The sequence below is a fragment of the Littorina saxatilis genome, linkage group LG4 (genome assembly GCF_037325665.1).
Source record: "Littorina saxatilis isolate snail1 linkage group LG4, US_GU_Lsax_2.0, whole genome shotgun sequence".
Lineage (NCBI taxonomy): Eukaryota > Metazoa > Mollusca > Gastropoda > Littorinimorpha > Littorinidae > Littorina > Littorina saxatilis.
The window spans coordinates 39,114,191-39,141,477 of NC_090248.1; the positions used below are offsets into that span (position 1 = coordinate 39,114,191).

The 27,287-nt window shown below is 39.0% G+C and overlaps 1 long non-coding RNA gene across 5 annotated transcripts; it reads left to right on the forward strand.

Moving 5' to 3' along the window:
* Positions 1-2,742: 2,742 nt before the first annotated feature.
* On the forward strand, positions 2,743-17,299 carry LOC138964707 (uncharacterized). 5 transcript variants are annotated; one of them, XR_011455190.1, is made up of 4 exons: positions 2,743-2,919; positions 4,432-4,624; positions 7,014-7,150; positions 8,300-17,299. It is a non-coding gene; the product is annotated as an uncharacterized lncRNA (long non-coding RNA). The 5 variants fall into 5 exon arrangements; XR_011455186.1 differs by having other exon boundaries at positions 2,747-2,923; XR_011455187.1 differs by having other exon boundaries at positions 2,749-2,923; positions 7,014-7,139.
* The last annotated feature ends 9,988 nt before the right edge of the window (positions 17,300-27,287 follow it).

Below are 27,287 nucleotides of genomic sequence, written 5' to 3' on the forward strand. Positions count from 1 at the left end.
ATATTAGGGACATGTATATGGTGATATGCTAAAGACAGGTGGCCTTTCATGACAGGTGTATTTTGGTCAGAATGAAAGACAAAAAGAATACAGGTATCCTTTAAAAGGAGGTGCCCTATCATCAAAGGGGCCTCATATTGCAGGTATCACTGTTTATTTCTGTTCAGACATTTCTATGCAGGCAACAGGCCATTGATTGTTGGACTAAGGCAACCTGTGGTATTTTATTGAAAGCTTGGTTTCACCAGTGTGTTCTGTGACAATCTTGTATTTTTCTAATTTATTACTTTTCATATTAGCGCATCAGATGATGAAGTGTATTCATATTGATATAGCTAATGTAAACTAAACCATGTGTGTGTGTGTGTCTGTGTGTATGTCTATGAAGAGTGGATATTTTGTCCAGCATCCATGGGAACTGTGTGTATGTTTTCAAGTTGTTTTGTTCCAGTGTAATAGCAAGTACATGTGATTTTTATATCATCTTAATTCTTACACTTTTTGTAACTTTTATGTAACTTGTATGGATTTTTATTTCAAGCATAATTTTAACCCTTCACAGTTCATTGGATGTTTTTCATAATTGGATGATTATTAAAGTGTCTTGATGTGAACTGGACTCGTCTTGATAAAAAACACTTCTGACAGCGTGCATGTGTGTGTTTTGGGGCAGTTTTGTTGTGTGTGTTCGTGTGTGTTTTGGGGCAGTTTTGTTGTGTGTATGTGTGTTTGTGTGTAGATGTGGTGTTCAAGGCCTTTTAACATAATCTAAATGACTGCAAGAAACAGAATTTTTATTTCATGGAAAAGTAATGTTTTGTGACATAAAAGCTCTCATCCGCTCTCTGTTGCTGTTGTCTACTGTAATTTAAGAAGCACAGGCACCACAAGCTGAAATGTGTACAGCTGCATATATAAACCTGTATTTATCTGTACACACACACTCCCAGAAGCTCAACTGTATCCTTGGCACAAAGGGTCAAAAATCCAAAAAATAAGCCCTTAAAAAAATAAGGCCTTATTTTTGAAAATATGCCCATATTTTTGAAAATAAGCTCTTATTTCTAAAATAAGGCCTTATTTTCCATTATTAAGGCCTTAAATCTTTAAGCCCTTAAAAAAATATGGGCATAAAAAAATAAGCCCTTATTTGAAAATAAGGCCTTACGAGAAATAAGGCCTTATTTCTGTAAGGCCTTAATAAAAATAAGGGCATAAAAAAATAAGGGCATAAAAAATATGGGCATAAAAAATAAGGGCATACAAAAATAAGGCCTTATTTTTTTTACCAATCATGAAGCTGAATAGAATTCGGCTGCGCCGCTCATGCGCAGAGATCTCATAACAAACCTGGCAAATGGGGGGTTCAGAGATCGTGATGAATTTTTGAGAACAATTTGTGCTGAAATTGCAAATTGCGAGAGAATTGGGGTTTCCGATGAGGTGTATGTTCGCTCAAGGTAAGCATTGTTTACATGAAATGACTGTTTGATTTATATCAGTGTAACATCTTAATCTTGCTCTAGCTCCGGATGCGCAGTAGCGATGCGCAGAAAAATATGGGCATATTTTTTTTAAGGGCTTATTTTTTTATGGGCATATTTTTTTAAGGGCTTATTTTTTTAAGGTCATAACAGAAATAAGGCCTTATTTCAGTAAGGCCTTAACAGAAATAAGGCCTTATTTCATTATGCCCTTATTTCCTTATGGCTGTAAATATTTAAGGCCTTATTTCTAAAGAAATAAGGGCTTATTTTCAAAAATATGGGCATATTTTCAAAAATATGGGCATATTTTTTTAAGGGCTTATTTTTTGGATTTTTGACCCTTTGTGCCAAGGATACAACTGAGCTCAAGCATGCAAAGCAATCTGATGGCGAGCTGGGTGACAAGCATGCTTGCACATGTTCACTGCAGCCGGGTGACGATTTCATCTTTCGCCTGTGTACATATTTCCCCCTCGACATATACTCAAGACTGAAATGTTGTTTCCTGGTAAAATTAAGAAGTGAAATTATTTATGGACGAAAAGCATGTCAGTTTCTTGCATGTGAAGAAAATTGGTGGTAAAATTTAATAGATTTCACCCCCAAAATCGAATTCTTCGAAAACGTGTTACTGAGTGGTTACGTCCCTTGAGTAAGAAGGAAAACATTTTAGGATGAATCAAATTTCCAAGTTAAATAAAACAAATATTGGTTGGACACATTTGGCCCCATGAATGTAAGGTACACAAGGTTGCTCATCAGTAATATCGAAGGGTGTTTTTTTGTTCAGTGTAGAGTTTATACTAGATCAACGAGGCCGAGAAGCGAAATATCAACACGGCGAAAGATGAAAACGTCACACCGGTCCGGCAGTGCTTGCGTCAACGTCAACACATTAGCAAATTTGGTCATCGGTTTGGCCAAATTAATGCGTGACTCGCAAGAACGCTTTTCAGCTTTGTTTCTTTTGTTTGTTTAGTAATTTCACACTAAAGGATTTTAAATGAGCGTGAATCCCATTTAAAAATAAGAAGTATTCAGATCATTAATCGCACCTGTAGCAGCCGAGTATTTACGGTAACGGGAGATAACTTGACCCAAATGTGCCGAATTAGGTCACGGTATTGATCAGCCGTCGTATCTTCAAGAAGGTTTTTGTGGACAAGATACATTTGTTTGGATTGACTAGTCGTTGCTCGCATATTTAATTTTACTCGAGGCAAGCACCGGGACAAAAATCCACCTTTCTCTTAGACTTTTACCTTAAATAATTAGAATTTCGCAATCGAGTGGGCGTGTCTCTTTTTCGATTACCTCCCTTCGAGTAATGGACGCGTGCGGCGTCTGCTCGCACAGCTCTCTCCATCAGTGCGCAGGATGAAGGCCATTTTGCATCCGGTGATCGCAGTTTTTCGGTAAAAGATGGAACGTGGTGGGTAAGTCCGCTATACATGTAAAACTTTCCTTGTGGCTCTATGATATTTGCATTTCGTTTTAGTGCGCTTGCAGGAAAGTTGTGCAGCGATACTACTGTTGCAGACGACCTTTTTCCTCCATTCACTTCCTTGTCGATTTGGGTGTTGATGATCGAGTGCCTCCGTGTTCATCCACCCGCCATTGTGTCCCATGCCGGTAAATTAGCGGAAACACAGAACTTCAGAAGTCTGTAGATTGTTTCTTTCAGTTCTGCAAGTTCTTTCTGCAACGGCTTAGATTACAATTGTGTAGAACCTCATATTGCCACGAACACAAATTTGACCGAAATCCATCGCTGATGAGGGGGTAATATGGCGACGCGAACGCGGCCCCCAGGCAAACATAACCTGGTTTCTTCGTGCAGAAAACAGACTCAGGGTTAACCGACCTAGCTGTACCTGTTTAGAAGTATGTATGTGCTTTTGATCAAGGTTAGGAACGTACGTTTGGAACTGCACTCTCATTCATGTGCGTGAGAGCGGGGCAATCATTCAGGACCCGTGAATTAGCATTTCAGCCCACAGTGATTACTGACTTCCACCGCACAACACTGCAGTGTAATTATGCTCATAGATCTATGCAAGAACATTAGTGCTCGAAAACAAAGTCAGAGCATACAGAAAAGGTTTCAGTCAGTTGGTGGAATGTTGGATATATATTGCTTCAAAACGATCAATGGTTACTGACTTCTTGAGTGTTTGTTGTGTTTGATGATGATGATATGGCATATCACAGACATGTGTGTGTAAACTTGCAGAACCACTTCAGCAGTAGAGTGGAACTCCTCCTTTAAGACACCCCCCCCCCCCCCTCAAGTTAAGAGCGATGTTGTTAAGACTCCCTCCCTTTGAAGAACCTGTTTCTTACATTCACAATTTGTTACCCCCATTTTAAGACTCCCTCCTTTTTAAGGCTCGATTTTCTCAGATTTTGGGAGGTCTTAAAGGGGAGGTCCCACTGTATGTCAACATGAATACATTACCTGCAAGAGGTGGATATGTTTTGACAGGGGTGAGGCTATGATTGTACTGTATGCACATCTATTATTATGGAGGGAGAAAATCCAGCAGAAAACATATTGCAACACACCAAACAAGCTGTGAGGTATTGGTGATTAGAATTTGACCAACAGAGCAAATTCAATAGAACTCGCCGTAGGTCCTCAAAAAGTCTGAAAATTGGGTCTTGAACGGGAGGGAGTCTGAAAATGAGGGTAAACTTACAGGCCTTGTGACAAAAAACCCAAGAATGGTAGGTTGTTGGAACCTACATTTAAAAAAAAAAAATGTAATTGTGGAACGTTAACAGTCTATCTGTTTTTGGATTTCTTGTGAATAAAAAAAGTCTGAAAAAGCACAGTCCTAAAGGGTAGAAATCTTCAATCGTGGGGTCATAAAAGGGGGTTCCACTGTAGCTATAAAGGAATTTGTGGCAATTGTTAATTATAAAATTCTCCTTTTGTGTGCAGGAACCAGGTGTAACCTAATAAAACAGCGTGGATGAAGCGACAGGCAGCTGCAGGCAAAGAAGATGGCCACGCAGTCAAAAATGGCATGGTGGCAACAGCAGCAACATCAACAGCAGCAGCATCTGCCGAAGAAGAAACTCGGGATATCACAGGAAACATCATAATGGTGCTCAAAGCTGGAGACATGGACAAGGTCAGAAAACATCATACACAAAAAACCAGATGATACTTGTAATAATCATAATGGTATTTGTATGGCGTAAATCATAACATAACTCTAAGCACCTTACACAAAAAATTATTAATAAATCTACACAAAAAAACTAATACAAAGTCATGTACATGAACTCTCCATGATATTGCAATTGCTGGTGAGATAATAAACATGAATAACAGTGAAAATGTACTCACCCACAGAACGTTAAAAGAGACAGTAATATATAAGATATATAATATTTCTGATGTTTTATATATATATATATATATATATATATATATATATACTAGATGAATACCCGCTTCGCCGTGAAGAAGTCGAGCCGAATACCCGGCTGCGCCGGGGACCCAGATTTCCCAGGTGTACGCACGAAGGAAGGGAGATAAACGCGCAAAACACTGGAGAATATAAGGAAGAGTAATACCCGGCTTCGCCGGGACAGTGACCTTCTAAAAATAGTATAACGGGAATATGGATTGAGCGTTGTTGACAGTGACCTTCTAAAAATAGAAACAGGAATATGGATTGACGCCACACGAAGGAAGGGAGATAAACGCAAAACACTGGAGAAGATAAGGAAGAGTTACTGGGAATGGATCTGGGAAGATGAACAGAAAAAACAAAATCGGTTCAGCGCTGCGCGCTGAGAGCACGTGTTGAAAATTCTCATCGACCAGGTTGTGTCCGGGGTCTACCTGAATATGCCCACCAAATTTGAAGCAGATCCATCGAGAACTTTGGCCGTGCATCACGAACACACACACAGACACACAAACACACAGACACAAGTCGTATATATATATAGATAATTAAAAAAAAAATTTTTTTTAAACAGACAGTAATACAAGAGAGACATTTTTTAGATTACCTTTGTCCCCTACAGTTCCCACATATGTGGTAACTTAGTTTTACGTGTACATGTGCAATATATTAAGTTATGTGTACATGTGCAATATATTAAGTTATGTGTACATGCATTGAGCTGATTAGACTGACGATTGCTGTGACCCAGTGCTTGGTGTTACGTTATGTTATGGCCAAGACTTCAAAGTATAGCATGTTTGTGTGTGTGCAATCATAAGAAATAAAAGCAAGTCCAAATATAATTAAGCAATTTATCCTACATACGTGAGAGAGACACTCGTGAGATAATAATCGTTCAAATCACACGTGTGTATATCATGTAAATGAGGTCATGTGAAGCAAGTCTGGCAGGGACCTGTTTTTTCCACTGCTTATGATGCCAAAGTCACGGAGACAAACATCATTATAGAAAACAAAAATTGTGCTCGCTAATTACCCTCGATGAATTTTTGGAATTAACACGTCACGCCACACTTTCAGAGTGACGTTTCTTTGCTTTGACGTAATAGATTGCACGAGGCTTTAGAAGAAATCGAGGTTCTAAAACAGGCGTCTTCAATTTAGCTGCCACGACTGCAGGACATTTTCAGTAAAATACACGTATGTACAGTATGTAAGATAAACAGAATACTACATGGCTTGCTGTGTTGTACCAGATTTACACTCGTTGCTTTTTTAAATAGTGAACAGCTCGCTTTCGCTCGCAGTTCACTATTTAAAAAAACAACTCGTGTAAATCTGATACGACACAGCAAGCCATGTAGTATTTTCTATATATAAATGGGTTTTTGTGCTTTTGATTGTGATATAATGCCATTTAACACAGATCTTGACAGTCATTGTTCAACTGCGCTAGTACAGTGGAACCCCTCTTTTAAGACCCCCCAATTTAAGACTCCCTAGCGCTTCTCTTTCTCAGATGTTTTGTTCATAATGATAATAATAACTGGATATTTTTAAGTGCCTAACCCTATGGCTCTAGGCCCTTTACAGAATGCCGTGTGAGATGGAATTTTTTTGGCCAGTAGATCGCTGCCATTTCGGCGCATATTTACCTTTCAAGGGCCTATTATTCCAAGTCACACGGGTATTTGGTGGACATTTTTAAAAGACACAGACATGTTATCTTAAGCCTAAACAATTTTGCCAGGAAAGACCCTTTTGTCAATCGTGGGATCTTTAACGTGCACACCCCAATGTAGTGTACACGAAGGGACCTCGGTTTTTCGTCTCATCCGAAAGACTAGCACTTGAACCCACCACCTAGGTTAGGAAAGGGGGAAGAAAATTGCTAACGCCCTGACCCAGGGTCGAACTCGCAACTTCTCGCTTTCGAGGCAAGTGCGCTTACCACTCGGCCACCCAGACCATAGTACATGTATCTGGAAATTTACCTGAAGTTTTAAGACTCCCTCCCTTTTAAGACCTGATTTTGTCGGATTTTTTTAGGTATATAATATATACTTTTTTTCCTATCATTGATTTATTGTTCCACTTGCAGTGGATTCTGGCAGGAGGGCAGCCGACACACTGTGAAGTGGCGGTTGGCATACAATGTGTGTTCAAAAATCAAGACAGTTCTTTTCACTCCTGATGCACACAACACTGTCGACATCATGCAAAGAAGGCAAGCTCCAGGTATCTGTGTGTGTGTGTGCGTGTATGTGTATGTGTCTGTTTGTATGTGTGTATGATTGAGCTCGTGTGTGTTCTTCTGCTTGAGCTAATGTGTGTATGTGCATGGTTTTGTGTATATATGCAGATTTTTTGTTTATTTGCTTAACGCCCAGCCGACCACGAAGGGCCATATCAGGGCGGTGCTGCTTTGACATATAACGTACGCCACACACAAGACAGAAGTCGCAGCACAGGCTTCATGTCTCACCCAGTCACATTATTCTGACACCGGACCAACCAGTCCTAGCACTAACCCCATAATGCCAGATGCCAGGCAGAGCAGCCACTAGATTGCCAATTTTAAAGTCTTAGGTATGACCCGGCCGGGGTTCGAACCCACGACCTCCCGATCACGGGGCGGATGCCTTACCACTAGGCCAACCGTGCCGGTATATATGCAGATGAGCTAGAAGGCATTCTGGTATGCATGCAAATGTACGTGTGTATTAGTGTGTGTGACTGTGTATGTGCGTGAGTATGCATGAGCGCAGAATTCTGCATCCAGGTCGAGTTCTCATCTAAAACAGGATTAAGTTTATACTGCCTGACATTTCTGAACAGATTTAGATTTCTATGAGAATTTTTTTAAACCTTGATGTAAAACGGGGAGCAAAGGTAGGGACGTATCTGTGACACAAATGCTAGTACGCCTGTATTTGCTAACAAGCCTTTTCAATTAGTTTTTCTTAGTGTAACAGAGTGCACAAAAATAACCTTTGGCGGCAAATCCAGTCAAACAGGATTGAGATTAATTAATATCCCTATTAAACCTGCCATGGGAACGCAGAGGTTCGCAAGAGCATACCAGGTGACAACAGCAGCCAGGCCCCATCACAAACTGTTATTTAACATCTCGATCAAGGGTGTGCTGTGTACCGACGTACCAAAATGTTGAGCTACTTTAAACACAATGTAGCTCATACTTTGGCAGGGAGACAACTCCGTCAATGCAAAGCAGCTGCCTGTGACAAGGGGGACTACTGCATCACCCTGTCATATTAGTAATGAGAGCTGTGCATATACAGCCTGGTACACACACTTTTTACTTCACATTTGTGATGAATTACACAGATACATGCTTACATGTGCGTTGGGCCCCTTTTTTTACAGGTATTTTTCAGACAGTTTCATCATCCTTGGTTCTTCATACACCTTCCAAACTACATGGTTGGTACACATCACAGGAAGGCAATGATGATGCCCCAGGGGAATGTGGAAACAACGCTGTCGTCTGTGACGTCCGTGAAAGTGAATGTGTTGTCTATTAGAAAAGCCTGAACCATGATTCGCTGTCTGTTTTGTTTTGACTGCAAAGATTGAAGTTTGAGTGCCTTTTTTCCTCCTTTCACGCGTCATTCCAGTATTTAATATCTCCTTTTTTACTGTATGTTGTAGATGTTTTAAAGTATACTTGTATGATAATGACTTTAATGCACTTTTTTTGGGTCAAACTTGATTAAGATTAAGATAGGTTTATAACCTGTAAAAGTGTATTTTGCAGAATAAACTTCTAAGCTAGATGCAGGTGTTTGCAGAGACAGAGGAAGGACATACAGTCATGTACAGATAGGCTGATGCAGACAAATAGACTTTCACATACACACACAAAAATACTTGTGCATGCACATTCTGATAATCATAGGTCCACGGCTATCGCCAGTTTCTCTCTGACAGCATGCTGAATTATTGCGCGAATCTATCAAAACAAGAATACAGAGTTATCTCCCATATGTTTTTTCGCGAGCACTGATCTAAATTTGAGATCAATGTTCGCAAGACAAAAATGATTGCAGATTGACCGACTTCGACAGTGATCTCCGTTCTGTTCTTCACAGTTATGATAAAGACATCGTTCTAAGGTCAAAACAAGTCGAAATTTTGAGACTGCTGTCGGAAGGAGACCGTGATATATGGTTGCATCACTCTCAACTGGTTACAGAAAAAAATCGTCTGCTCCGGCGCGTGCCGAAGCCAAAGTTGATTATCACGTGACACTTTAGAGTTGTTTGCACAGTAAATACATCCGCGAAAGATAGCTCGCTTGAAACTGTCTTACATATCAATTCCTTTGTAATTTAAAAATTACACAACACCATGAAAAATCATTATCGACAATCGCGAATCTGCTTATATCCATAACGCATTACGAAAAGATCTAAATATGTAAAAAATCGATTTCCTCTCCAGAGAAGAAAAACAAAGGCATCCTGTCAGGGATAGAATGAGACCCGAAGGGAAGTAACTCATTTTTGACCTGAGTTCAGGATGGTGCGTGCATACAATGACCCCCGTTTCTTTCACGCGAGAATGGCTTGTGGCTAGCCTCTTGCTTAGCAAGACAACGAGAGTGAATATGAAATGGTTTGATGGCTAGCTACCCAAGAATTAAACACCATTGGTTGATACCGAAAAGGTTGTCGGCACAGTTCGGTAAACGGCCATGAACAGTCAATGGGATTGGCAGCAGTGCGGTGGCTATTTTAACTCGCGTAACAAGCACCTAGCTCACGCCTGTTCCCAGTGCTTCATATCTGCTACTTGAGCTGCAGGCTATTTTTAGCACGCATCCTTTCTCCACAGCACAGATAACACAGCAGCTAGAAGCTCTCTTAGTGCAATGCACAATCTCCAAGTATTGCGCGGAAGCAGCTGGGTATAACAGGCAAGCGAGCTTAACAGTGTGCTGGCTGCAGCTGTTGGTAGCCAAGCTATTCCCTCTGCTGGTCTAATTTTAACTCGCACTAAAACACAAGCTAGGAACAGCCGTGACCTCCAAGGCATTCACTCGCCAAATCCTAGCGTTCTTCATGGCGAAATTTGCCCAAGAAATGGTACGTCCTTGCCAATTCTTGCATCAAGGAAACAGGGGACAGATTCACATACTCATGCACACGCAATCACACACATAATTTATGCATTCAATTAAAAGAAAGGTCAATGGCAGTTGATCGGAATTACCAAGTGAGGAAAAAATGATATCACGAAAGTCGGTACATGTAGGAGCTTCAGTTGCTCAGTACAGCATTAACTCAATAGTTGCCAAAACATTCGTAGTTTGTACGAGTACTTGCAATTTGTTTAAATTTTATTTTTTTCACTGCCAAACAATGAAGACTGGACACTAACACTGCCGTTTATTTTGGCAGTATTCAGTTTTCCATTGGTAATATCAAATTTCGAAGTTGTTTGTGTGGATACGCGACAATATATCTGACAGTTCTTTTTTTACATTAGAATCTCTTGATCTCTTATGACTTGTATAATAAGTGTGGCATATATCGATGGTTACTTTGAATGTTTGTGCGTTTATGAGTTGTTATTTATTGATGAGTGTTTATTGATGGTTCCAAATCAACCTACCGGTGTGCTAGATTCCCTCTTTGTTTTGAATTCTTTGTACTTTGTAGGGTGGGGTGGTTGCAAAGTTAATTTGGTGTATAGTTTCTTATTTAATCAGCAAAATTAATTGATAAAAAATTGCAGTTTTTGCACATGCTGTTTCAATTAGTTTGTACTACACGTACTGTACTTACTTTCTAAATACAGTTTCAGTAAGCAAATCCTAACCTCCAACATTGAAAGTAACATTCCACACTTTTGATTTCAAAGTCAGAAAAAGAACCACCCTCCTCCCAGTACATATAATGACATTCACAGAACCTTCTTTTTGTTTGAATCAAAATTGTGGAGCAAAAGTATTGGAACCAATCATGATATGCATGATACACTTTTCTTGTTTCTTGTTTTTACTGTGTGTAAATCTGAAATAGGAGAACTAATAAGTTGGAATGTAATGTTTCAGCTGAAGAAGGTCTTCAGCTATTAACATCCTAAAAAAAAATGTATTGCCAGAAAGTACAATCTGTGTGGCTGTGTTCATTTGTATGCAAATTGATTATTTTGTGCATGCAAACTCCATTTGGTTCTGGCACAAGTAACTGTTTTGGCCTAATTCCATCAATCCAAATGTTGATTCATGGCTCATTCCTTTTACAAAATCAGCAATGTAAGTTATGCAGAGACATGCGCAATGGCTGAGTGGATAAGACGCCAGCCTCCCATACGGGTGGTCGCATGTTCGAATCCCCGCCGCGCCTGGTGGGCTAAAGGTGGAGATTTGTCTGATCTCCCAGGTCAACTTATGTGCAGACCTGCTAGTGCCATATCCCCCTTTGTGTGTACATACATCCAAGCACAAGATCAAGAGCACACGGAAAAGATCCTGCTTTTTATTAAATTCTTTTTTTAAATTTCATTTTTCCTGTTTTGTTAATTTTTGGGTATTTTCACTGACACAGACCAGTCAGTCTCATCAATATATATTTATTTGTCTAATGTAGAGTGTGCCACTGTTCAGTGCATTTACAATATCTGTGTTCTGATTGTGTTCTTCCATTCAGTTCAGGATGCTCATTTATACAATGACTTTGATGCAAAGTAATGAAAATTAATATATAAAATAGAAGTTTTAATATATATTAACCAAGGAGAGATTGTTCGAAGCCACTGGACTTTTTTTTAACACCACGTAAATATTTTTGATCATATCAAATTTCAAATCAACGATAATCATTCTGTGTGGTTGTGTATTTATATCCTGTGTACATGTATATGTTTGTGACTGGGGTTTATCAGTGAAGGGATTTGCTTTGTAAATGCATCACTTTTATTCCGACTTGATGTATGGTTTGATGGCAAGTTTATTTTATCATTTTTCATTCCTTCTGGGTGTATAATTGAATAGTGAGATCTTCTTCTTCTGCATTCGTGGGCTGAAACTCCCATGTACACTCGTGTTTTTTGCACGAGTGGAATTTTTCGTGTATGACCGTTTTTACCCCGCCATTTAGGCAGCCATACGCCGCTTTCGGGGGAAGCATGCTGGGTATTTTTGTGTTTCTATAACCCACCGAACTCTGACATGGATTACAGGATCTTTTTCGTGCGCACTTGGTCTTGTGCTTGCATGTACACACGGGGGTGTTCGGACACCGAGGAGAGTCTCCACACAAAGTTGACTCTGAGAAATAAATCTTTCGCCGAACGTGGGGACGAACTCACGCTGACAGCGGCCAACTGGATACAAATCCAGCGCGCTACCGACTGAGCTATATCCCCGCCCCTAGTGAGATCTTATGCATGAGATTATTGATGTCACCGCTACCTTCATTTTTAGTACATGTACCTGTATTGTTTAGGTGTAGAACTGTATGTGAAGTCTATGCAGATTTCAGGTGCTTAGATAATTATATTGCACAAGCTTGGCTAAACAGTGCAATCAGATTATTTTTTTGTTTGATTGTTTATTTTGTGTTTGTTTCTTGTAGGTTTTGTTTTTATCATTCAACTGCCTGTGGGTTATTTCTTGTTATTTTATACTCATTCAAAACAAAAAATAAAGTGCATAGTTTTAGCCACCAAAGCTGTGTTTGCAGGTGGTATACCCACACTGATAACGGTATTACACGTACTAGCCAGTCGAACTGAATAATTAACTAATTAACAAACAGAGACAGTGTGCTTTAAAAAAAAAAAAAAACCAACCCAGAAACAACTGACAACAGAATTATGAAAAGCGTATAATTTGCATTGAGTGAGAACCCTTAATTTATCTAGTTTATAAAAAAAACTTTGGGGTGGTAAATGTCATTTAAAAAACAAAACAAAAAACAAAAACAGATTTTTTTTTTTGGTATAACTTTTTCCCCTGTCCTGTATGTATGTCTTTAAGTATGTTTTCTCCCCATGTAATTGTCATGATCTTTAAATGTATTTGTAAATGAAATTCAAATTTTTGCATAATCAGCATATACATCCATGTTTCATAAGCTCATCTTCATCTTCATGTACCAAACAAAGTTGCTGTGATTTTCTTCATTAGTGTAGGCGTCATGTTACCACCTCTTACAGCATGGGTCAGAAAAGTGTTAGAATATTAAAGGGAAAGAGAATTTTGAGGAAATAAATGTAATAAAGAAAAGGGCTTCTCTGGCAATCATTTTTTTTTTTTTAAATGTGAGAGAGTAAAAGCAACAACCATTAGGTAGCACACTTTAAAGGAAAATAGAATTTCTCCTTCAGTGTGTCAGGACTAACTTTAGATGGATGGAAATTAATCAATTCAACCAAAATGCACAATATGAAAATTGGGGGTGGGGGAGTTATGAAAGATCTGTTTTGTTAATAGAACATTCTTATTGATTGATCGACAGTTTGATCAGTTGTGTATGGATTGCATTTGAATTTGCTTTCGATTGAGGCTGTCAATAATCACTGTTAGAATTCCACCTGCAGTTCTCTTTTTCTGTGCAATATAAGCATTTTCTTACTGGTAAATATTGCCGTTTTGTTTGTTGGTTAAAAATCTCCTGGGCTGGTAGGCACAAAGTTGATGCAGGATCGGCTGAAATAACAAAACAAAAATCTCAATTTAAACCAATCCAACCCGGCGGTTTGTTCCCACCGAGCTGGGTACCTTCTCGTGCACATTGACCAGGTTACTAAATGTTGATTCTGACAGGGGACTGAGGGGAGGGGGATTTGGGGCTGCTTTGAATGCTCCATTCTCTTTGCTAATGGCTCATATTGTAAGAGGTGGTGACAGTTTGGTGTACTTCATGAAGACAGAGGCTGCAGTGGTAGACTGTCAGTCTTAAAGATAGCAGAGCTGTGATATTTAAAGCACCAGGGTCAAGGGCCTTTGGGAAAAAAATCAGTTGACCTTTTCCTCGCAAGGGAGGCAACTGGCTCATCGGAGATCTGTGATTTGGAATCACTTTTGGCAGTAGTTATTCCCCTTCGTGTAGTTCGTTTTTTTCCCCTAATCGTTTCTTCTTTGAAATTAAACAGTTCATATTCAATGCATATTATCACCCCGATTTTACTTTCACGTTGTTTATCTTTTGTAGATTACCCTTTTTCCACCTATTTGTACAAAATATATATTTCGACAATCGTATTCAGAAGATGTTTTTCTGTTTACACTTCAATCAGCAAGGGTGTACTTGTAATTCGTCTCTCCTAACAGATGGGTTACATATAAACACAAACATCTTTGAACCACAGTCCTGATCTTAAACGGTGAATAAAATTTTAGTTACGGAACAACATGTGCTCTTTTACTTGCAATTTGGATAAAGAGGAAACGAACCGTTCCCTTTGACAGGCCATTTGAGACGTAATAGGATTAGAATGCATCGTACCTGATGAAGAAAACCTGTTGTAAATAAATCTCCAAGTAAATGTTAAAGTAAAGACCAGGTAACAAATGAAATGCAAGAATTTAGAAATATAACCAAGGGAAGTGAACACGGGGAAAGCCTTTGCTTTGTTTCATATTCTAATCAGATTGTGTATATGCACGCACAGTTACAATTTTTATGCACTTCACATATTCATCATATATTCATTTGTAACTGACTGTACGATGAACATTGTCTCCAATGATTTAACATTTTTGCAATAGATTTGTCGCCTGGCAATCTATGGTTGATATGTCCCGTGTTTTGTATTGGAAATATATGGGGTTCTCACTCAATGTAAATATGCCAAGTAGCTATCCCTCACCCCCCGACCCCACCCCCTAAAACCCTGCATGGGAAAGAGAGATATCAAAGTCATCCAGAGACAGATTGATAAAAACTATTGCTTTGCATATCATGCTGATTCGGCTGAAAGCACACTGTCTCTACTTGAAAATAGTTCATATAAATGTTATAAGACTGTGAGATTGTTTGCTATAAACGTATGAAAGATTAGTAAAATTAGGAATACTGTCATTAAAACCTTTTCCGCCTGCACACACATTAAAAAAATGTTGTTGAAAGACGATGTGTTTATGTTTTTTTAGTTTTTTTTTAGAAGATATTTTACCCACGCGTTTGGTCTCCTTTTTGTACAGTTGGTGGTACAATATTGTACAACTGCTATAGATATATCCATATCATCTCATCAAATCGTTAGGAAAGACATTTTCGTTTGGTTGGTCGAGTGGTTGTTGTTGTTGCTGTTGTTAATGTTAAATATGATTTCACAATCATAATGTTTTATTATGATTGTCAGATTTTTGACCTTCAATTTTGTTTTTGTTTGTTCAGATGTTCTTTTTGTACAAAAAGTCTTGCTTTTGTTGGTTAAATCTCACTCTTGTTTGCTACTAGTTCGCTTGTTTATCCTTCCTTCTGTTTATTTTGTCACGTACATTTTTTCTCCTCACTTTTACTGCTTAGAAATTGGTCAATAATTCTGTTGATGTTATCCATTCAGTCATTACAAGAAAAAGGATTGTGGGGCACATATTGGACTTGCCTAACAGTTTGACTGAAATCTAAATATCTACCCATTGAATATATATTTACTTTTCTTCACCAGTGCACCAGTTTCTATGATCTGATCCCGTTTTTGTGTTGTCATGTTTGCAAAAGTTTATTTTTTATTTGTTTTGTTTTGTTTTGCTGCCTTTGAGTTTGTTTATGCAAAATGTGTTCTTTAACTGATACAGTGGTACCTGCGATTTGAGGCTCCTCTGATCAGAGGACGCCTTCGAATAAAGAACACTTGTTCCTCAAGGTACCTGTCATGAAAGAACACCTGTAACGTAGGGACACTTTTGGCTGTCCTAAGAGTGCCTTTCATTGGTGGTACCACTGTGCTGCTTTTAGGTTCAATTGATACGCCCAGAGATGCATTTTTTTCTCTCTGTTACAGTTGTTTGTGCTTATGTGTGTTTTTAAATGTACATGCAAACGGTTCTTCATTCCTTTCTTCTTTTCAGAGGGTCTTTGGTAATCGTTATGTTGTACTCCACAGCGTCATAAATCACGATCGATATTATCATGTTATATCTCTTTGTATGTTGTTTGCTCATGAATTATATCTGTCAGCACCAGTTCATTTAAATATATATATATCCTCCTTCCCGTGTAAACGGTCATGGAAACCACTGTACACCTCCCTGCATTGTTAATTGAAGCGTTCCACTTTTGAACACACCTTTTGTAACCAGTTATTAACACTGTGCGACATAGTATAGAACTCTTGTAGCAAACGTAGCACACATGGTATACACACCTTTTGTAACCAGTTATTAACACTGTGCGACATACTATAGAACTCTTGTAACAAACGTAGCACACATGGTATACACACGATATTGTGTTCACAATGTGTGCTACTTTTGCAAGTAGATATAGTTAGTATTAGTATTCCACGCAGTGTTCGCAATTGGTTACAAAAATGTGTTCAAAAGTGTAACACTTCAGTTTTACATGCGCTAATGACATCCTTGAGGTGGACACATACCAAAACTCAATCTCCGGCGTGGCTGCTTTCTGTGAAGGGTTAGAGTTTTGTCCTAATTAATTTCGTAACTTCTTCTTCTGTCTTCTTCTGCGCTCGTGGGCTGAAACTCCCACGTACACTCGTGTTTTTTGCACGAGTGGAATTTTACGTGTATGACCGTTTTTTACCCCGCCATTTAGGCAGCCTTACGCCGTTTTTGGAGGAAGCATGCTTGGTATTTTCGTGTTTCTTTTACCCACCGAACTCTGACATGGATTACAGGATCTTTTTCGTGCGCACTTGGTCTTGTGCTTGCGTGTACACACGAGAGTGTTCGGACACCGAGGAGAGTCTCCACACAAAGTTGACTCTGAGAAATAAATCTCTCGCCGAACGTGGGGACGAACTCACGCTGACAGCGGCCAACTGGATACAAATCCAGCGCGCTACCGACTGAGCTACATCCCCGCCCCTATTTCGTAACTGACTCCGATGTTAATCTGCAAAATTAATTCAGCAAAGAATTCCAACTATGCACAAGAAGCAGCCAGTCTGTTAATTGTTGGTATGTGTACAAGTCGAAAGATGCTCTTATCTTTAAGCCTTGACAGATTTGTGTTGGTTTTCAAGCTCGTTTAAACGGTAAGGAATGTATATTTACTAAGTAGATCTGAAGTCATGCACGGTGTCTATTTGGTCTTCGATTGTATATGAGATCACTATTTTGCATAATTTATTACCTACTCAGTGTAGATCCGAAGTCGTGTGTTGTGTGTAGGGAATGTGTGTCAGCGATCAGTTGATCAATAAAGGTAGTACTCAAGGTGAAAACAGTATGGTGCATGTGTGTGTGTGTGTGTGTGTCTCTCTCTCTCCCTCTCTCTCTCTCTCCCTCTCTCTCTCTCTCTCCCTCTCTCTCTCTCTCTCTCTCGTGTGTGTGTGTGTGTGTGTGTGTGTGTGTGTGTGTGTGTGTGTGTGTGTGTGTGTGTGAGAGAGACAGAGATGGAAAGGGTGGAAAAGAGGAGGGAGAGAGAGAGAGAGAGAGAGAGAGAGAGAGAGAGAGAGAGAGAGAGAGAGAGAGAGAGAGAGAGAGAGATAACAAGAGGCGGAGAGAGAACTCGAACTTGTAAACTTTATTACGTTAGGTCCTTATGGTCCTTTTTTACATTTAGTCAAGTTTTGACTAAATGTTTTAACATAGAGGGGGGAATCGAGACGAGGGTCGTGGTGTATGTGTGTCTGTCTGTGTGTGTGTGTGTGTAGAGCGATTCAGACTAAACTACTGGACCGATCTTTATGAAATTTGACATGAGAGATCCTGGGTATGATATCCTCAGATGTTTTGTTCATTTTTTTGATAAATGTCTTTGATGACGTCATATCCGGCTTTTCGTGAAAGTTGAGGTGGCACTGTCACGCTCTCATTTTTCAACCAAATTGGTTGAAATTTTGGTCAAGTAATCTCCGACGAAGCCCGGACTTCGGTATTGCATTTCAGCTTGGTGGCTTAAAAATTAATTAATGACTTTGGTCATTAAAAATCTGAAAATTGTAAAAAAAATATTTTTTTTATAAAACGCTCCAAATTTACGTTCATCTTATTCTCCATCATTTTATCATTCCAAAAACATATAAATATGTTATATTTGGATTAAAAACAAGCTCTGAAAATTAAAAATATTAAATTTATGATCAAAATTAAATTTTCGAAATCAATTTAAAAACACTTTCATCTTATTCCATGTCGGTTCCTGATTCCAAAAACATATAGATATGATATGTTTGGATTGAAAACACACTCAGAAAGTTAAAACGAAGAGAGGTACAGAAAAGCGTGCTATCCTTCTCAGCGCAACTACTACCCCGCTCTTCTTGTCTATTTCACTGCCTTTGCCATGAGCGGTGGACTGACGATGCTACGAGTATCAGGTCTTGCTGCGTTGCATTGCGTTCAGTTTCATTCTGTGAGTTCGACAGCTACTTGACTAAATGTTGTATTTTCGCCTTACGCGACTTGTTTTTTTGTAAACTAGTCTTTGCTACAACACCATAAAACGAAGAGCGAGAAGAAAATAATTAACCAACCAAACAAACAAACTGGGTGAAAATGTAAACAAACAAATAAACTTGAGCAAACAAACGGAAAAAATTATCAACAATCAAACACTCTGAAGCAAAGAAATCACTACATCTAAAAATAACACCACCCCATATATATCAAAATAAAAATTGAAACATAGATAAATATTAAAAATAATCATCAAGAGCAATGCCTAACAAACCATCAAAGTTATAAAATAAGACACACAATGAATGAATACAATTTGTTTGTTTGTTTGCTTAACGCCCAGTCCACCACGAAGGGCCATATCAGGGCGGTGCTGCTTTGACATATAACGTGCGCCACACACAAGACAGAAGTCGCAGCACAGGCTTCATGTCTCACCCAGTCACATTATTCTGACACCGGACCAACCAGTCCTAGCACTAACCCCATAATGCCAGACGCCAGGCGGAGCAGCCACTAGATTGCCAATTTTAAAGTCTTAGGTATGACCCGGCCGGGGTTCGAACCCACGACCTCCCGCTCACTTGGCGGACGCCTTACCACTAGGCCACCGTGTTGCGGTAATGAATACAATAATACAACATTTCAGAAATAGATATGTAATTATGTGTAAATGTCTTTGGAACACATGTACGGAAAAGTAGAGAGAGAGAGAGACACTGACAGACACTGACACTGACACAGTTTAATTGAATATGGGCCTACAGCCCCTTTCAATGGGGGGGGGGGGGGGGGGGGGGGGGGTACACGTGAATCACAGGAAAAAATAGAAAACATGATATTTAAACGTATGCAAAATACACAGTGGTTTGTTCCAAGCTTTCCTGTGTCTATAATCTTGCACATCAATGCTGCCTAATATATACATACAACCGAACAATAAATACAGCAAGAACAAAACCTTCAGCGACAATTAATCCTCATTATTATTTAACATTGACAATCTTAACTGAAATGCAAAAAACAAAAACTTTGCTAAATCTACAATTGTTTCTGTGTCTTGTTTTTTAAACATGGTAATCATACTGCCCAACTGATCACCAACACTTAAAAACTGTGCTAAATACTTTATTCTTAACTCACAATATGTTTGGCATTCAAACAAAAAATGGATTTCGGTCTCTAATCTATCTTCACAAAAGGGGCAACACTTGTTTTCTGTTGAATTTTGGAAGCGATATCTGTGGATATTTATCTGTGAAACGCCCATTCTAAATTGAGCGATGACATTTCTGTACACATCTTTCCATACAATGTCCACATAACATTCTTTTTCAAAACAGGCTTTATATTTTCCATACAGTGATAGGCGCTCACTCGAGTCCAAATGATTACGCCAATCGTGACAGAAGGAACTGCAGAGCCTCTCCTTCAGTTCTGCAAAAAACACCCTCTCGTTTCCACATCCAAACTTGGTAAAATCCATTTTCACACAGAACTGCCTTTACATGCGTTACCCATGTGATACCACCTTTTTCGTGGAGGTTGAACAACATTTTGTATGCCTTCTTTGAATAAAAATTGTCTGGCTGTCTCAATAACCGTAACCAATATTTAATCAACCTTGTGACTGTTGTCACCCAAAGAGGATACCTACCCAATTCACCATACACATCATTGGGAGTTTTATCTACTACTTGTAGAAACCGTTTACATGCAAATAAATGAACACGTTCCAATTGGTCATACTTCTCATAACCCCAAATTTCGGCTCCATATGATAATATTGGCAATACTTGCGCATCAAATAACTTAAAAAATACGTCAAATGAGTTACAACCCATGTTCTTTAAAGTATTCAAAATTTCGATCGTGCTTCGCTTTGCTCTTGTTGCTGCGTCTTCAATTGCGACGCCATAACTATGTCTTGTTGAAAAGGTGAGGCCAAGATATTTATACGAATTTACAACCTTCAACTGATTCCCATCAAAAATCCATTTGTCTCTTGCACTTAAAAATCCGCCTTTTCTGAAAACTATTATTTTTGATTTATCTAGATTTACTCTAAGGCCCAGTCGTTGCATTACTGTACATAAAACGTTTCACTGGTTCATCACACGACTGTGAGAGAGAGACACACACAGAGAGAGAGAGAGAGAGAGAGAGAGAGAGAGAGAGAGAGAGAGAGAGAGAGAGAGAGAGAGAGAGAGAGAGAGAGAGCGTTTCACTGGTTCATCACACGATGAGAGAGAGAGAGAGACAGAGACAGAGACAGAGGACGGTACTTGAAATCAGCCACACTTCACCGGCGCAGCGCCATCTTTTGCGTTTCCCACCATAGCCAAACAGGTGAACACTTCCTTCCGCTCAAGCCCCGTAATGACTTTTCTATTAGTTCATCATTCTCTCCTCACCGCCAGGTTATTTCCTAACAATCGCTCATTTCTTGAAGGCCCTTTTCCTACACAAACATGGGATCTAAGTACTAAAAGGTCGTCAAATCGCTCTTTTGTTAAAACCCTTTAAATATTCATTGCGAAATCGGCGGCCGCCCTTTCATTTAAGCTTCACTATAACGTGACATGTTAAAAAAAAATTTTTTTTCAAAGTTGAAGAGAAGAAAAGAAAAGAAAAGGAGAGAAAAATAAACCGAAAAAGAAAGAAGAAAAGTAGAAGAAGAAAAAAGAAAAAAAGAAGCTAGGGAGTGGTTTCTCTCGCCAATCAAGATCAAGTTTGATCAATGAAGACCGTGCTGGGTTCTTGTTCCGTTTGGCTCCGGCCAACGGAGCCTTTCTCACGTTTCAGGATTTTTTTCAAAGACCTCCCGTGATCCGCGCATTAATCAAATAAATTAAACGTGCCTCGCCTGTGTCGAGGGCAAAACTGTATCGATGTGCAAAGTGATGGAGGTGAGAAGAAGAAGAAGAAGAAGAAGAAGAAGAAGAAGAAGAAGAAGAAGAAGAAGAAGAAGAAGAAGAAGAAGAAGAAGAAGAAGAAGAAGAAGAAGGAGAAATAAAAAAGAAAAAAAAAACCAAGGTGGTACGACAGCAGACAGAAAACATTCCAGAAGCACTAGAACCGACGGGGTGGGCGTCCTTAAGAACATTTTATCAGTGAAACTGAAGAAGATATAAAAATAAAAAAACGCAAGAATACGTATTGCATGATCTGAACTGAAAATATTCAAGTCCAGCCCGTATATTATATGTATATGAGTAACTCTTATAATGGCACATTAGTGTACCTAATTTGACTTCCCCCCCCCCCCCAAAAAAAAAAGAGCTTTCAGATTTAAGATATTACAAGACATTGTCACACGAACTTAGTGGACGATGGAGGACCGTTGGACAAAGGATGGACGCAAACGAAAAATATAAAGACCCCATCCCTCTCCCAACACATACCCCTGTTTGACTCGTCAACCAAAACACACAAAAATGTCTTCGCAGGAAATGGTTTACATTGAGAAAATGGGGATTTACTTTTTCTGGATTCCTCTGAGGGTGTGCTATGCCAGTGTAGTACTTTGTTTGGGTTAGTGTTTGTACTATAGTTGCTTAAACAACTAAAACAATTTAAAACAAATATTTAAACAACAAATTTTTTCAAGTAAAGGCTGAGCAAGGGCGTTTATTTCACTTTATTTGTTTATTTGGTCATGAATATACCTCACGGTTCGTCAGCATCAACTCTTCTCTTTACAAAACACTCAGCTGGGTCAATAGCAGAAGCGAGCGAATTTCAGTTATGAAGTTCCGAGTCACTGAGTCAGTTCTTTCGTTCCCCAATCACATTGATCCAGTTGTAAGCGACAAGTCTCTTAATCGCCACAACATCGAATCAAACTTTGATTCGCCCGGCGATCACGTACAATATAAGCAGCAATCAAACCATTCTTTCCTTTTCACTCGCGGTTATATTCCTCCCGACAGAAGAACACACACCGTTCAACCGTTGCCTCGTCTGCAACTTTTTTCTTCCCATTGGAGTGACTCCCCTTTAATTAAGGTGGCAATCATCTAGAACTGTCGATGGAAGTGAACCGGGCGATTCGAGTAAAACAAACGGAAGGAAAAGGGGGTTAATATCAGTCATTTTCCTCAATCAGCGGCTTGCAGCCAAAAGTGATAACATCTTTGGACAGGATGGCCAATTAGTCCGCGCACCCTCCGCGAGCACGTGCGAACAAACCGTGCTTGCACGCGCGCCATTTAAATGCATGTCAAAGAAAGAAGGGGGGTGGGGGGGAAGAAAGAAAGAAAAAGAAAAAGACTGAAGAGTCTTGGAGTTGGAGGATAGCGGTGAGAGAGAGAGAGAGAGAGAGAGAGAGAGAGAGAGAGAGAGAGAAAAAGAGAGAGAGAGAGAGAGAAAGAGAGAGAGAGAGAGAGAGAGAGAGAGAGAGAGAGAGAGAGAGAGGGGTGCAAGTGATGTAGAAGGGGTTAGGGTGGGAGTAGTTTGGACAAGCCAAAAAAGGGAGCTAACATGGAGAGGGTGGAGGTGGGAGTAAAATTGTTGGCACAGCAGTGATAGGTCGCGCGACATTCACGCACGTGCAGCGTGTCACATGATCTGCTTGCCTTCAATTCGCATCTCTTTTCCAAAAGTTATTCGTGTGCTTAATGTTCGAATCATTTTCCTCTTTGCTTTTGTTTCTTTGACAGAGGAGGATTTTGGCAAAGAGAGTCAGTGTAGCCAAGCCATTTGCATCCGTTCACGAAAAAGTTAACTTTTTTTTGTAACACAAGTATTACAAAGTAATGCTAGGTGGGTGTCCTTTTACTTGCATTCGTATCCAAAAACACTACATATCGTCTAGAAAGATTCTAAGGAAAACCTATTTTCAAATGCGAAATCAGTAATTTGCGTGTGTCTTTGTTTTTGTTCTTCAAGTTTCGTGTCACATACAGCGCACGTGCCACAGTCATTGTTTATAATACCACCAACAAAAAAAAGAGAATAAAATAATCAAATTCGAAAAAGGTGTAGAAATAACTATTCTGAAAGGAGAATACACAAACAAAATTACAAACAAGTCGCGTAAGGCGAAAATACAACATTTAGTCAAGTAGCTGTCGAACTCACAGAATGAAACTGAACGCAATGCAACGCAGCAAGACCGTATACTCGTAGCATCGTCAGTCCACCGCGCACGGCAAAGGCAGTGAAATTGACAAGAAGAGCGGGGTAGTACTTGCGCTGAGAAGGATAGCACGCTTTTCTGTACCTCTCTTCGTTTTAACTTTCTGAGCGTGTTTTTAATCGAAACATATCATATCTATATGTTTCTGGAATCAGGAACCGACAAGGAATAAGATGAAGGTGTTTTTAAATTGATTTGGACAACTTAATTTTGATAATAATTTTTATATTTTTAATTTTCAGAGCTTGTTTTTAATCCAAATATAACATATTTATATGTTTTTGGAATCAGAAAATGATAAACAAGTCGCGTAAAGCGAAAATACAATATTTAGTCAAGTAGCTGTCGAACTCACAGAATGAAACTGAACGCAACGCAAAGCAGCAAGACCGTATACTCGTAGCATCGTCACTCCACCGCCCGTGGCAAAGGCAGTGCCCGTGGAATTGACAAGAAGAGCGGGGTATTCGCTGCGCTGAGAAGGATAGCACGCTTTTCTGTACCTCTCTTCGTTTTAACTGTCTGAGCGTGTTTTTAATCCAAACATATTATATCTATATGTTTTTGGAATCAGGAACCAACAAGGAATAAGATGAAAGTGTTTTTAAATTGATTTCAAAAAAAAATTTGATAATAATTTTTATATATTTAATTTTCAGAGCTTGTTTTTAATCCGAATATAACATATTTATATGTTTTTGGAATCAGCAAATGATGGAGAATAAGATAAACGTAAATTTGGATCGTTTTATAAATTTTTATTTTTTTTTACACTTTTCAGATTTTTAATGACCAAAGTCATTAATTAATTTTTAAGCCACCAAGCTGAAATGCAATACCGAAGTCCGGGCTTCGTCGAAGATTACTTGACCAAAATTTCAACCAATTTGGTTGAAAAATGAGGGCGTGACAGTGCCGCCTCAACTTTCACGAAAAGCCGGATATGACGTCATCAAAGACATTTATCAAAAAAATGAAAAAAACATTCGGGGATTTCATACCCAGGAACTCTCATGTCAAATTTCATAAAGATCGGTCCAGTAGTTTAGTCTGAATCGCTCTACACACACACACAGACACACAGACACACAGACACACGCACATACACAACGACCCTCGTTTCGATTCCCCCTCGATATTAAAATATTTAGTCAAAACTTGACTAAATATAAAAATAAGATGTACGTAAATTTGGATCGTTTTATAAAAAAAATTTTTTTTTTACAATTTTCAGATTTTTAATGACCAAACTCACTCATTAGTTTTTAAGCCACCAAGCTGAAATGCAATACCAAACCCCGGCCTTCGTCAAAGATTACTTGACCAAAATTTCAACCAATTTGGTTGAAAAATGAGAGCGTGACAGTGCCGCCTCAACTTTCACGAAAAGCCGGATATGATGTCATCAAAGACATTTATTGAAAAAATGTAAAAAACGTCTGGGGATTTCATACCCAGGAACTCTCATGTCAAATTTCATAAAGATCGGTCCAGTAGTTTAGTCTGAATCGCTCTACACACACACACAGACAGACACACACACACACACACATACACCACGACCCTCGTCTCTACGTTAAAATATTTAGTCAAAACTTGACTAAATATAAACAAGTCGCGTAAGGCGAAAATACAATATTTAGTCAAGTAGCTGTCGAACTCACAGAATGAAACTGAACGCAATGCAACGCAGCAAGACCGTATACTCGTAGTCCACCGCTCACGGCATAGGCAGTGAAATTGACAAGAAGAGCGGGGTAGTAGTTGCGCTAAGAAGGATAGCACGCTTTTCTGTACCTCTCTTTGTTTTAACTTTCTGAGCGTGTTTTTAATCCAAACATATCATATCTATATGTTTTTGGAATCAGGAACCGACAAGAAATAAGATGAAAGTGTTTTTAAATTGATTTCGACAATTTAATTTTGATAATAATTTTTATATATTTAATTTTCAGAGCTTGTTTTTAATCCAAATATAACATATTTATATGTTTTTGGAATCAGAAAATGATGGAGAATAAGATGAACGTAAATTTGGATCGTTTTATAAATTTTTATTTTTTTTTACAATTTTCAGATTTTTAATGACCAAAGTCATTAATTAATTTTTAAGCCACCAAGCTGAAATGCAATACCGAAGTCCGGGCTTCGTCGAAGATTGCTTGACCAAAATTTCAATCAATTTGGTTGAAAAATGAGGGCGTGACAGTGCAGCCTCAACTTTCACGAAAAGCCGGATATGACGTCATCAAAGACATTTATCAAAAAAATGAAAAAAACGTATGGGGATTTCATACCCAGGAACTCTCATGTCAAATTTCATAAAGATCGGTCCAGTAGTTTAGTCTGAATCGCTCTACACACACACACACACACACACACACACACACACACACACACACACACACGCACAGACAGACACACATACACCACGACCCTCGTCTCGATTCCCCCCTCGATGTTAAAATATTTAGTCAAAACTTGACTAAATATAAAAAGGAAAGAAAGGAAACAATTACAAAAAATAAAATGAAAAATACCACAGAAAAAGAATCTCAACGCCGGAAAATATTCATAAAAGCCATAGCTTGTTTCCAACAAATAAAATGACTCCATAATTCTTCCCTAGAAACTGAGGGCTGGTGAGACCACTGAGCTTCGTGTCCCCGCCCCTCATTGTCGCAGTTGAATGTTGTGTCCCCACCCCCCTGTCCAACGGCCAAATGATTAACAGCCCATCTGACGGCAGTTAGTGGTCATTATTTATTCACGACCTTCAACTCCCTGTCTGTCGCGCAGTGTCCGATTGCAGCTCTGTGCTTCCTCCTTTCTTTCTTCCTCTTTCTTTTCATATTTTTTTTTTGCCGGCCGTTTTTGGTGCTCTCCCTTCCCGTCTTGACAACCGCGAGTTTCCCCCCTTCCTGAGGAATTAAGAAAGGGCACCGTTACACAACAGCTACAGACTTATCTATTTAAAAGAAAGGGGAAAATAAAAGAGTAATGCAAGTACATGTAGGAGAGAATGAATGCAATATCGACAACAACAAAATACAAATACAGAATGAAATAAAGAACATAATAATATAACAAAGGGAAACACTTTAAAGGAACAAAACAAAAAAAAAGAACAAAAGATCAAAATAAATAACAGGGATAATACAAAAGTATAAAAGGGCCTCAGATTGCTTCCAACGCTTTTCCATAAGATTCTGCGTTACAAATGATGCTACCGCGCAAGAGGCCCACTTTTATTTTTTTTAGCAAAAGCAAGTTTTTTAAAAGCTTAATTAAATGTCGTAGAACAAGCATAAAAAGAGGCCATTTCGGGAGTTTGGTTGGGTTACTTCCACTTAGTTACTTCCCTTTGTTTGTTTATTTGATGCTTGTTACTAGGCGGCCGCGTCATAGAGGGCGTAAGTCGTCTCTCGCCAGGCGGCGCCGCTCGCATTATTCTTGATTCCAACACAGTAAAGAAGCAGCGTCAGAAGCGCATTCACTCACTTTGATTTAATTAATTACCTTATTAAGAACGTTTTCGAGCAAATCGTACCGTTTGCGTATCGATAAAGGCACAATGGATTACCCACATTATTCAGATTCGTCAAATTTACAAAAATATAAAACCCTTTAAATATTCTATAAATGACCATGATTAAAAAAAATCAAGATAA